Source organism: Anolis sagrei, chromosome 6 (assembly GCF_037176765.1).
Source record: "Anolis sagrei isolate rAnoSag1 chromosome 6, rAnoSag1.mat, whole genome shotgun sequence".
NCBI lineage: Eukaryota > Metazoa > Chordata > Lepidosauria > Squamata > Dactyloidae > Anolis > Anolis sagrei.
This window is the reverse complement of record NC_090026.1, coordinates 124,729,228-124,742,106: the sequence shown is the minus strand read 5'-3', so window position 1 is coordinate 124,742,106 and position 12,879 is coordinate 124,729,228.

The window sequence follows — 12,879 nt, the reverse complement described above, 5'->3', positions numbered from 1 at the left end:
ATTAATTTCATAGGGTTTTCATAGGCAAGGAACAGTCAGAGGTGATTTCACTAGTTCTTCCTTTTGAATCACAGACTGCAGTATATGTTGGTGGTCTCCCATCCAAGTACCAACCTGGGCTGACCCTGCTTAGCTTCCAAGATCAGATAGGATCTGGGGTGTTTAGCTTATATAGAGGGTAAGAATGAGCAAAAGAGCAAAATGACACTCCAGTCAACCCTAGAAAACATAACCAAACGCTGGGACTTGTAGTCCAAGAAAATATGGATGGGGGCATTTTGCAACCCCTTGCAATAGGATTTCAAATCTAATGCAGGTGAATGGAGGGGGAAAGATTCCATCAAAATATTTGGAAGAACTTCCTGATGGCAAAAGCTGTTTTAAACACAGGAATATGCAGTCTGGGGCTCCATCTACACTGCCATAAAAAGCCGTATTATCTGCTTTGAACTGGATTTTATGGCAGTGTAGAAGGAGCCTTGGAGTCCTTTCTTTGGTGATTTTTCAGCAGAACCTGGATGGCCATCTGTCAGGAGTGCTTTGATTGTGACTTCCAGAAGAGCAGAATGGGGGTTAGACTAGATGGCCCTTGGGGTCCCTTTCAGCAGTCATTCTACTATTGCTGGGGTATCATTTATTACACATCGAGGCCCCTTCTACACTGCCATATAATCTAAATTATCAAACCAGATAATCCGCACTACCTGCTTTGAACTGGATTATATGAGTCTACACTGCCATATAATTCAGTTCGAAGCAGATAATCTGGATTGCATATGGCAGTGTAGAAGGAGCCTTGGAGTCCTTCCTTTGGTGATTTTTCAGCAGAACCTGGATGGCCATCTGTCAGGAGTCTTTGATTGTGACTTCCGGAATAGCAGAATGGGGGTTAGACTAGATGGCCTTTGGGATCCCTTCCAGCAATCATTCTATTATTGCACATTGAGGCCGCTTCTACACCGCCATATAATCCAGATTATCAAAGCAGATAATCCACATTATATGAGTCTACACTGCCATATAATCCAGTATTTTATTTGTTGTGTCAGGGCAACCAGTCAATTATATTACATTTCTAACAGAACAAAGCAAACAAACAGACAAAATACAATATTTGTGAGTTTGGTAGTTGATTAAATGTCCTTTGACCAGTATCTGGCCACTTGGAGTGCCTCTGGTGTTGCTGCAAGAAGGTCCTCCATTGTGCATGTGGCAGGGCTCAGGTTGCATTGCAGCAAGTGGTCAGTGGTTTGCTCTTCTCCACACTCGCATGTCGAGGATTCCACGTTGTAGCTCCATTTCTGTAGGTTGGCTCTGCATCTCGTGGTGCCAGAGCACAGTCTGTTCAGCGCCTTCCAAGTCTCCAGTCTTCTGTGTGCCCAGGGGGGAGTCTCTCATTTGGTATCAGCCATTGGTTGAGGTTCTGGGTTTGAGCCTGCCACTTTTGGACTCTCGCTTGCTGAGGTGTTCCAGCGAGTGTCCCTGTAGATCTTAGAAAACTATGTCTAGATTTAAGTCGTTGACGTGCTGGCTGATACCCAAACAAGGAATGGGCTGGAGATGTCTCTGCCTTGGTCCTTTCACTATTGGCTGCTACTTCCCAGCGGATGTCAGGTGGTGCAATACCGGCTAGACAGTGTAATTCCTCCAGTGGTGTGGGGCGCAGACACCCCGTGATAATGTGGCATGTCTCATTAAGAGCCACATCCACTGTTTTAGTGTGGTGAGATGTGTTCCACACTGGGCATGCATACTCAGCAGCAGAGTAGCACAGCGCAAGGGTAGATGTCTTCACTGTATCTGGTTGTGATCCCTAGGTTGTGCCAGTCAGCTTTCGTATGATATTGTTTCTAGCACCCATATAATACAGTGCAAAACAGATAATCTGGATTGCATATGGCAGTGTAGAAGGGGCCTGAGAATGACAAGTGGTGTTTCTTTCCCTCCCCAAAGCTGAATATCAAGAGAGAGGCTCTGCAATATCTTTTCAAAGAGAAAATCTCTTCTTGTGGGTTTCTGGCTCTTTGGTTTTGGAGGAAGCACAACTCTGTGTTTCCTGCTGCTTCTTTAGAATGGCTTTTCCGGTCTGCGCTGGGATCTCTCCCATCGGTGCCAAAGACAGCCACATGCTTTCATTTGCAATGCTGTGGTCTCAGTCCTGGAGAGGATATTATAAACTTCAGTCTCGGCCGTGCACCAGCATTTGTGGGTGCATCCACACTGTAGAATTAATGCAGTTGGACAGCACTTGAACTGCTAGGGCTCAATGCTATGGAATCATGTGAGCTGTGGTTTTGTGATGCCTTGTTCTTTTCGTAAACACTTTTGTGATGCAATATTTTAACCAATGTCTAGTTTAAACTTTGTAAACCACTCCCAGTGAAATCGCTATCTGGGTGAGAAAGAGGTAGAGTGCAAACTGAACTGATCAATCAATAAAATATCAATAAATAAACAAAGAGAGCAAAGTTTGTGTCCATTTTCTCATTGATTCATTAATTCCCTCAATCATTGCCTTAATTTCAGCTGCATCTATGGGTAGAAAACAAAGACAATCAGCCCTCGGTGGCGCAATGGGTCAAACTTTTGTGCGGGCAGGACTGCTGACCGAAAGGTTGGCAGTTTGAAACTGGGAAATGGAGTGAGCTCCTGTCTGTCAGCTCCAGCTTCCCATGCGTGGACATCAGAGAAGTTTCCCTCAGCCCTCAGTGGTGCAATGGGTTAAACTTTTGTGCTGGCAGGACTGCTAACCGAAAGGTCGGCAGTTTGAATCTGGGAAGTGGGGTGAGCTCCTGTCTGTCAGCTCCAGCTTCCCATGTGGGGACATGGGAGAAGCCTCCCACAATCAGCCTTCGGTGGTGCAATGGGTTAAACTTTTGTGCCGGCAGGACTGCTGACCAAAAGGTCTGCGGTTCGAATCTGGGAAGTGGGATGAGCTCCTGTCTGTCAGCTCCAGCATCCCATGTGGGGACATGAGAGAAGTTTCCCACAATCAGCCCTTGGTGGTGCAATGGGTTAAACCTTTGTATCAGCAGGACCGCTGACCGAAAGGTCAGTGGTTTGAATCTGGGAAGTGGGGTGAGTTCCCATCTGTCAGCTCCAGCTTCCCATGCAGGGACATGGGAGAAGCCTCCCACAATCAGTCCTCGGTAGCACAATGAGTTAAACTTTTGTGCCGGCAGGACTGCTTATCAAAAGGATGGCAGTTTTAATCCAGGAAGCGGGATGAGCTCCTGTCTGTCAGCTCCAGCTTCCCATGCGGGGACATGAGAAAAGCCTCCCACAGGATGATCAAACATCCAGGCATCCCCTTGCCTGACAGACAGCCAATTCTCTCACACCAGAAGCTGGAATGTGTCCAGAGGAAGGTGACTAAAATGATCAAGGGCCTGGAGAACAAGCCCTATGAGGAGCGGCTTAAGGAGCTGGGCATGTTTAGCCTGAAGAAGAGAAGGCTGAGAGGAGAGATTATAGCCATGTATAAATATGTGAGAGGAAGCCACAGGGTGTAGGGAGCAAGCTTGTTTTCTGCTTCCTTGGAGACTAGGTCACAGAACAATGGCTTCAAACTACAAGAGGGGAGAATCCATCTGAACATGAGGAAGAACTTCCTGACTGTGAGAGCCGTTCAGCAGTGGAACTCTCTGCCCCGGAGTGTGGTGGAGGCTCCTTCTTTGGAAGCTTTGAAACAGAGGCTGGATGGCCATCTGTCAGGGGTGATTTGAATGCCATATTCCTGCTTCTTGGCAGAATGGGGTTGGACTGGATGGCCCATGAGGTCTCTTCCAACTCTTTGATTCTATGAGAAGCAACTTGCAGTTTTCTCAAGTCACTCTTGACACAAATAAAAAACCCTTCATATCCACAGATTAGTCATCACTTGGAACTATTTAAAATAAAAAAGGAAACCTTGATTTTACCATTTTATAGAAGAACCACCATTTACTACCCCTTTGTAGATATAATGGGATCCTATCATCCATTGATTTTAGTATCCATGGGGGTCCTGGAACCAAAATTTAGCAAATCCCAAGTGAAAACTTTCAGACAGCAATGTTCGTAGTGCAATATGATAATAAGGAATAGTGAATGGACCAATAGAACGACTACGGACTTGATTTTGGTTGGCGTGTTTTTAATAACTGTTTTTAAATCGTGTTGTTTATTTGTGAGTTTTAATATAAATGTTATTATGTTGCCTCTTTAGTCCCAAAACAAAACCAGTGTTCCTAATACTGTCTGCTAGCCATTTATTTTTATTTTTTGAATTTTGTTTTGTTTTGCTTCCAAACCACAACTGGGTCTTATTTTACCTACCGATGAGGAAGTAAGAAGCATATGGCTCGGGAGATAAGAGATTTGCGCCGCTGGCCGTGGAGCGCTGCTGCGGCCACTTTCCACCGAAGGCCCATTTATAAACCAAACCGTGCGTCAGTTTGCAATTGTTTCTGTGATTTTTTCCATCCAGCGATTCCATTCCTCCTCCACATCTACTTGCCATTGCATTTGCAGAGGAAAAACTGCAAATTTCCTGCAGGAAGGAGATTCTAGCTGTAAATCTACTGAATACAGGCTTTGGGGTGCATCTGCACTGCAGAATTAATGCAGTTTGACACAGCTTGAACTGCCATGGCTCCATGTTTTGGATTCCTAGGAGTTTGGAGTTGCAACATGTCTTCTTGACCCATCTACACTTCCATAATAATAATAATAATAATAATAATAATAATAATAATAATAATAATAATAATAATCTTGGAGTTGGAGTAAGCTCCTGACCATTTGTCTAGCTTGCTGTCGACCTTTGCAGGCCGAAAGACCATTGCATCTGTGAAGAAGGAAATTTAGGTACTGCTTATGCGGGGAGGCCAGGCATGTACTTACTGGTGCATTACTTAAACTGTTATGTTTATTATATCATGATCAATATATCCCATATGCATGGGGGTATTGGGGTAATGATACAAAAGGTTTGCTAGGGTAGACCCTCTTTCACTCAGACTCAGCCCCCTCCCCCGAAACGCAGCCCCCCTGAACCCCCCCCTGAAAAAAATTCAGCCCCCCCCCCCGAAATGAAATCCTGGCTTCGGGCCTGGGGGAGGCTAATAATCTTTATTTATAGCCCGCCACCATCTCCCCAATGGGGAATCGGGGCAGCTTACATGAGGCATTATATGACCTGCATTATATGATCAGTGTAGACCAGGCACAGGCAAACTACAAGAAAGGAGATTCCATCTGAACATTAGGAAGAACTTCCTGACTGGGAGCTGTTCAGCAGTGGAACTCTCTGCCCCTGAGTGTGGTGGAGGCTCCTTCTTTGCAGGTTTTTAAACAGAGGCTGGATGGCCATCTGTCGAGGGTGCTTTGACTGCAATTTTCCTGCTTCTTGGCAGAATGGGGTTGGACTGGATGGCCCATGAGGTCTCTATGATTCTATGATTCGGCCCTCCAGGCAGCTTTGGCCCAGCTGTCAAGTAGGACCAGGTTGTGGTGCAGCTGGTTAGGAGTCAGCTGCATCAAATCACTACTGACCGAAAGTTCATGAGTTCTATGCCAGCCCGGGTTGGAGCAAGCTCCCGACCATTTGTCTAGCTTGCTGTTAACCTTTGCAGCCCGAAGGACAGTTGCATCTGTCAAATAAGAAAAGTAGGTACCACTTATGCGGGGAGGCTAATTTAACAAATTTACGACGCCATAAAACTCTCCAGCAGCGTGCAAAAGAATGAGGACGTACTCCATCAGTGTCACAAGTGGACGGTGAAGTGACAGCTCCCCCGATGGCCAGAATTTGAAGCACACCCTCATAAAGCTGAAAAGTTAAATAGCCTCTGTGTGTCTATCTATATATGTTGTGTGTCCATGGCATTGAATGTTTGCCATGTATATGTGCATTGTGATCCGCCCTATGTCCCCTGTGGCATGAGAAGGGCGGAATATAAATACTGTAAATAATAATAAATAACTAAATAATAAGTTTTGGACTTCAACTCCCATCATTCCTAACAGCCTCAGGCCCTTTCCTTTTCCCCCTCAGCCGCTTAAGCGGCTGAGGGGGAAAAGGAAGAGGCCTGAGGCTGTTAGGAATGATGGGAGTTGAAGTCCAAAACATTTGGAAGGCCAAAGTTTGCCCATGCCTGGTGCAGACTCACATAATGCAGCTTAAACGGAATTGTATGAGGCTTCACTGCTATATAATACAGTTCCAAATGTATTACAATTCCAGTGCAGATGGAGCCCTTGTCAGACCAAGTTAAAGGCCTTGTAAAATTCCATATCATGGAGCCATGTCAGTTAAGGTGGTGTGCTGTCGCACGCTGGGCCTGTGCATCAGACTGTAGATAGGACATAAATTCTGTGTGCCCAACGGGACGCCGGGGTTGCCTCAGATTAAAGGCCTTTGGATTTCCTTACAACACAGTCTTTAGATTGCTTAAAGGTTCGACAAAGTTCTTTATGAATGAAAACAAACAGGTACTTTAAGGCTTTCTTAACAGTCTATTGGCTCTTTCAATCTTGTCCACAGGGAACAGGCACTATCTTCATGACTGGTATTTTAACTAATGGGGAAATCTTAGCTTCTAATCTGGGCAGTCTGTCTTTGCCCCTGATGGCATGGAGCCCCTGCACCCGGTACCAACTGCGTCTGGATTCCGCGAGTGACCCTTACCAAGCAGAGCTTTGTAGACCTCCAGGGGAAAAGAAGTTCAGGTTTCAGTGATGGTTGACTGAAGTCCTTCAGCAAAGGAGCTGTAAGGCTGTATGATCCTTGGCCAAGCTGTGGGCTGTATAACCCCGGCCAAGCTGTAAGCTGTATATCTCGCCAGCCAAGACGAAGCTTTCTACAGGAGTTCTTGGTATTATGTCCTGCACGGAAAGCTTCTCTGCGTGGACTGAACCCAAACTGGCTCCTATTCTCTCCAAAAACCCAAAAAGGGGGCGGGACCAGGGAACCTAACTATAATTGACAGGAGCTCTTGGTATTATGTCCTGCACGGAAAGCTTCTCTGCGTGGACTGAATCCAAACTGGCTCCTATTCTCTCCAAAAACCCAAAAAGGGGGCAGGACCAGGGAACCTAACTATAATTGACAGGAGCTCTTGGTATTATGTCCTGCACGGAAAGCTTCTCTGCGTGGACTGAACCCAAACTGGCTCCTATTTTCTCCAAAAACCCAAAAAGGGGGCGGGACCAGGGAACCTAACTATAATTGACAGGAGCTCTTGGTATTATGTCCTGCACGGAAAGCTTCTCTGCGTGGACTGAACCCAAACTGGCTCCTATTCTCTCCAAAAACCCAAAAAGGGGGCAGGACCAGGGAACCTAACTATAATTGACAGGAGCTCTTGGTATTATGTCCTGCACGGAAAGCTTCTCTGCGTGGACTGAACCCAAACTGGCTCCTATTCTCTCCAAAAACCCAAAAAGGGGGCGGGACCAGGGAACCTAACTATAATTGACAGGAGCTCTTGGTATTATGTCCTGCACGGAAAGCTTCTCTGCGTGGACTGAACCCAAACTGGCTCCTATTTTCTCCAAAAACCCAAAAAGGGGGCGGGACCAGGGAACCTAACTATAATTGACAGGAGCTCTTGGTATTATGTCCTGCACGGAAAGCTTCTCTGCGTGGACTGAACCCAAACTGGCTCCTATTCTCTCCAAAAACCCAAAAAGGGGGCAGGACCAGGGAACCTAACTATAATTGACAGGAGCTCTTGGTATTATGTCCTGCATGGAAAGCTTCTCTGTGTGGACTGAATCCAAACTGGCTCCTATTCTCTCCAAAAACCCAAAAAGGGGGCGGGACCAGGGAACCTAACTATAATTGACAGGTGGCTTGCCCTATGATTGCAGCCAAAAGAAGCCACCTATCTGCAGAGTCCCTGAAACATAGGACTACAACATTCAATGCAAAGCAACAAAAAAAAATGGAGCTCCTAATACAGCTGTACCTGCACAGGTGGTATTAAACTACATTAACTCTACAGTCTAGGTGCACCTTGGGTTTCCCGCTTTCAAATCTGGCCAATCGGAAGGTATTGGCAGCTATGACAATAAACCTGGCTTCGACTCATTTTGGAGAAAGTGCAAACTTGTCTTTGGTTTGCAAATAATAATACAGAGCAATTACACAATGCAACACAACTTTTTTTCCTGGGTTATAGATGCCATTTCCTAATTTAATCTATTAAATTAGGAAAAATACAGGAAAAGTTTATTAAACTGCATAAACTTTGTTCTTGCAGGGCATCCTGCAGCACATTTTGCTCTCGTTTCCCTGCTCTCCAGGTGTTTTGGACTTCAACTCCCACAATTCCTAACAGCCTCGGGCCCCTTCCTTTCCTCCTCAGCTGCTTAGGAAAGGGCCTGAGGCTGTTAGGAATGGTGGGAGTTGTAGTCCAAAACACCTGGAAGGCTCAAGTTTGCCCATGCCTGGTATAGATGCAACGTTAGAGCAAAGATTTACAATCCCAGCAACAGTCGTTTGAGAATCATAACAAAGGTCTGGAATGCACCGTGATCTCAATTTTAGTTGAATAGTTGCAAATAAAGGCATTCGTAGTTGCAAATAAAGGTATTTAGTTGCAAATAAAGGCATTTTAGTTGCAAATAGTTGCAAATAAAGGCATTTAGTTGCAAATAAAGGCATTCGTCACAAATTAATAAATTTCATGTTGCTGTCAAAAAAGTAAACACCTAAAATTGAAAGTATAGCAAGTGTCCATCAGCGCCACCTTTTGACAAAACAATGCATTTATTTACTTTGAATGCTTAAGCTATCGCAGCTAAGGATGCGTCCCTACTGTCAAATTAGCACAGTTTGACACCACTTTAACTACCAGGGCTCAATGCTTTGGAGTGACAGGAGTTGTAGTTTTGCAAGGCCTGATGCCTTCCCTGCCAAAGAGTGCTGGTGCTTCACTAAACTACAAATCCTAGAAGCCATAGCAGTTTATGTAGTGTCAAACTGCAGTATATGCCAGGCATGGGCAAGCTTGGGCCCTCCAGGTGTTTTGGACTCCAACTCCCACAATTCCTAACAGCCTACCGGCTGTTAGGAATTGTGGGAGTTGAAGTCCAAAACACCTGGAGGGCCCAAGCTTGCCCACGCCCGATATAAATGTACCCAAAGTCCAACTTGAACCACTTTTGGAGAATGCTAGATAAGAGGAGTCAGCGAACGAGCCAGCTTTGCTTGGTCCGATGGTTATCTTAACAGGGAACAATGGGAATGTAGTAGAAAATTTAAAAATAGCCCCGTTGCGAAGAGGAAGCCTTATAAATCATCAGGGATAGAGGAAATGTGATTAATTTGTTAATAGGATTGCATAAACTCACTCGGTGGCGTATTGCCAGGCCCTTTGAAAGTGCAAATCTGCAGAAGTTGAAAAAAGATTATTAGATCTCATTATCTGGAGCCAGAAATATCGAGTTACGATGTGAATATAGCATAGTGTCATTTCCTCAAGTCGTTTCTGACTTTAAATGGTCTTAATTTGTATTGTCAAAGGCTTTCGTGGCCGGAATCACTGGGTTGTTGTAGGTTTTTTCCGGGCTATATGGCCATGTTCTAGAGGCATTTTCTCCTGACGTTTCGCCTGCATCTATGGCAAGCATCCTTAGAGGTAGTGAGGTCTGTAGGAACTAGGAAAAAGGGGTTTTATATATCTGTGGAATGACCAGGGTGGGACAAAGGACTCTTGCCCGTTGGAGCTAGGTGTGAATGTTTCAATTGACTTCCTTGATTAGCATGTGGACAATTTCAACAGAAAGGAGGAAACCATGAAAATGAACAAAATCTGGCTACCAGTATTAAAAAACTCTAAAATCAGAACAGCACAACAACAGAGAGGAACAAGTACATCTAATCACCTCTCAACAAAAGATTGCTCCAGGCACTGCCAGGCAATCAAATGCTAATCAAGGTAGTCAGTTGAAACATTCACACCTAGCTACAACAGACAAGAGTTCTTTGTCCTACCCTGGTCATTCCACAGATATATAAACCCCTTTTTCCTAGTTCCTACAGACCTCACTACCTCTGAGGATGCTTGCCATAGATGCAGGCAAAACGTCAGGAGAAAATGCCTCTAGAACATGGCCATATAGCCCGAAAAAACCTACAACAATCCGGTCTTAATGTGTTTTATCCTGGTTTTATTTTGTGTGTGTGTTTTAACTTTTGCAACTTGTAGATGTTTTAATAATGTCTTTTTTGGCCTCTTTCCACACTACCGTATAAAGCCCAGATTGTCTGTTTTGAACCGGATTATATGGCAGTGTAGACTCCTCTTATCCAGTTCAAAGCAGATAATCTGGATTATATGGCAGTGTAGAAGGAGCCTTAAATGTTGTGAGTCCGTTTGAATCTTGAACTGGGATAGAAATAACAACAACAGCAGCAGCAACATGCTGTTGGAGGTTTTCATCGCCAGAATCACTGGGTTGCTGTGAGTTTTTCGGGCTGTCTGGTCATGTTCCAGAAGCATTCTCTCCTGACGTTTCACCTACATCTATGGCAGGCATCCTCAGAGGTTGTGAGGTCTGTTGGAAATTAGGCATTATATATCTATGGAGTAATGTCCAGGATGGAAGAAAGAACTCTTGTCTGTTGGAGGTAAGTGTGAATGTTGCAATTGGCCACCTTGATTAGCATTGAATGGCCTTGCGCTTCAAAGCCTGGCTAGTTGCTGCCTGCTGATGGCAACAGTCTTGGACAGCAGTGGCTCCCAAAGTGACCCATTTAAAGTGGAATCCGGTGTCAAACAGGGATGTGTTATTGCCCCAACTCTATTCTCCATCTTCATCGCTATGATACTTCACCTTGTTGAGGGGAGGCTTCCCACCGGAGTGGAAATAATCTATCGGACAGATGGCAAGCTATTCAACCTCAGCAGACTGAAAGCCAAAACCAAGGTTACAACAACAGCTGTTATAGAACTCCAGTATGCTGATGACAATGTCGTCTGTGCGCATTCAGAAGAAGATCTACAAGCCACTCTAAACACCTTCGCAGAAGCATATGAGAAGCTCGGCCTGTCACTGAACATTGAGAAAACCAAGGTGCTGTTCCAGCAGTCACCAGCCCATCCCTCTCCAATGCCAGTAATACAGCTTAATGGCGTAACATTAGAAAATGTGGACCATTTCCGCTACCTTGGCAGCCACCTCTCCACCAAAGTCAACATCGATGCTGAAATACAACACCGCCTGAGCTCTGCAAGTGCAGCATTTTCCAGAATGAAGCAGAGAGTGATTGAAGACCGGGACATCCGCAGGGAGACCAAGGTGCTTGTCTATAAAGCTATTGTCCTCCCAACCCTGCTCTATGCCTGTGAGACGTGGACTGTCTACAGACGTCACATGCAGCTCCTGGAACGTTTCCATCAGCGCTGCCTCCGGAAAATCCTGCAAATCTCCTGGGAAGACAAGCGGACAAACGTCAGTGTGCTGGAAGAAGCAAAGACCACCAGCATTGAAGCGATGGTCCTCCAACATCAAGTCTGCTGAGCCGGCCACGTTGTCCGGATGCCTGACCACCGTCTCCCAAAGCAGTTGCTCTACTCCGAACTTAAGAACGGAAAACAGAACGTTGGTGGACAGGAAAAGAGATTTAAAGATGGGCTCAAAGCCAACCTTAAAAACTCTGGCATAGACACTGAGAACTGGGAAGCCCTGGCCCTTGAGTGCTCCAGCTGGAGGACAGCTGTGACCAGCAGTGCTGCAGAATTTGAGGAGGCACGAGTGGAGGGTGAAAGAGAGAAACGTCCCAGGAGGAAAGCGCGTCAAGCCAACCCTGACCGGGACCGCCTTCCACCTGGAAACCAATGCCCTCACTGCAGAAGAAGATGCAGAGCAAGAATAGGGCTCCACAGCCACATACGGACCCACAAGGAAATCCATAATGGAAGACCATCTTACTCGTCCAACGAGGTATCGCCTAAGTAAGTAAGTAAGTAAAGTAAGTTGCTGCCTGGGGGAATCCTTTGTTGGGAGGTGTTAGCTGTGGCATGTCCAGGGTGGGAGAAAGAACTCTTGTCTGTTGGAGGCAAGTGGTTGCTGATTGAGCACTGGTTGCTGATTGAGCACCGGATTACCTTCAAAGTGCTGATTCTTACCTTTAAGGCCTTATATGGCCTGGGGTTGGAGTACCTGAGGGACCACCTCACCCCCTACCAATCCCCAAGATCACTTCGTTCAGACGATCAGAATCTCCTTGAAGTTCCCAATTTTAGGACCATTCATGATGTCTACTAGGCGTAGAGCTTTCACGGTGGTGGCTTCTTATCTGTGGAATGCTTTGCCAGCGGGAACACGAGCTCTCCGAGATTGAATTGCTTTTCGTAGAGCTTGTAAAACTTATTTATTTAGGGTGCCATTTGAATTTTGCTGATCAAAGTTTTTCTTGATCTTATATGTAATGTATCACATGTGTATATTGTAAACCGCTCTGAGCCTTCGGGGAATGGCGGTATATAAATTTGATAAATAAATAATGTCATGTTTTGCTTTATCCAAATTCATTTGCTCCAAAGAGCCTTTTGCAAGCCGAGCACTTCAGCTTCCATGTCATTGTGTCTATAATTAAAATGTCCTTCCAAGTGACTCACCAGATATAGTTAGTCACACTCAAAGATTTTCAATTCAGAGCACAATGAGGTTTTATATTTAGTCCTGTCTGGCACAACAATGCCCCATAGTCTGGGATACTTTCTTGTGCACGTTTGCAGTGGCTCCCAAGGGAACCAAGCCTAATGCATCTGCACTGTAGAATTAATGCAGTTTGATACCACTTTTAGTGCAGTTGACACAAAGGCCAAGGAACAAAGCCTCAGTTAATTTTGACTGCACCTGCACTGTAGAATTAATGCAGTTTGA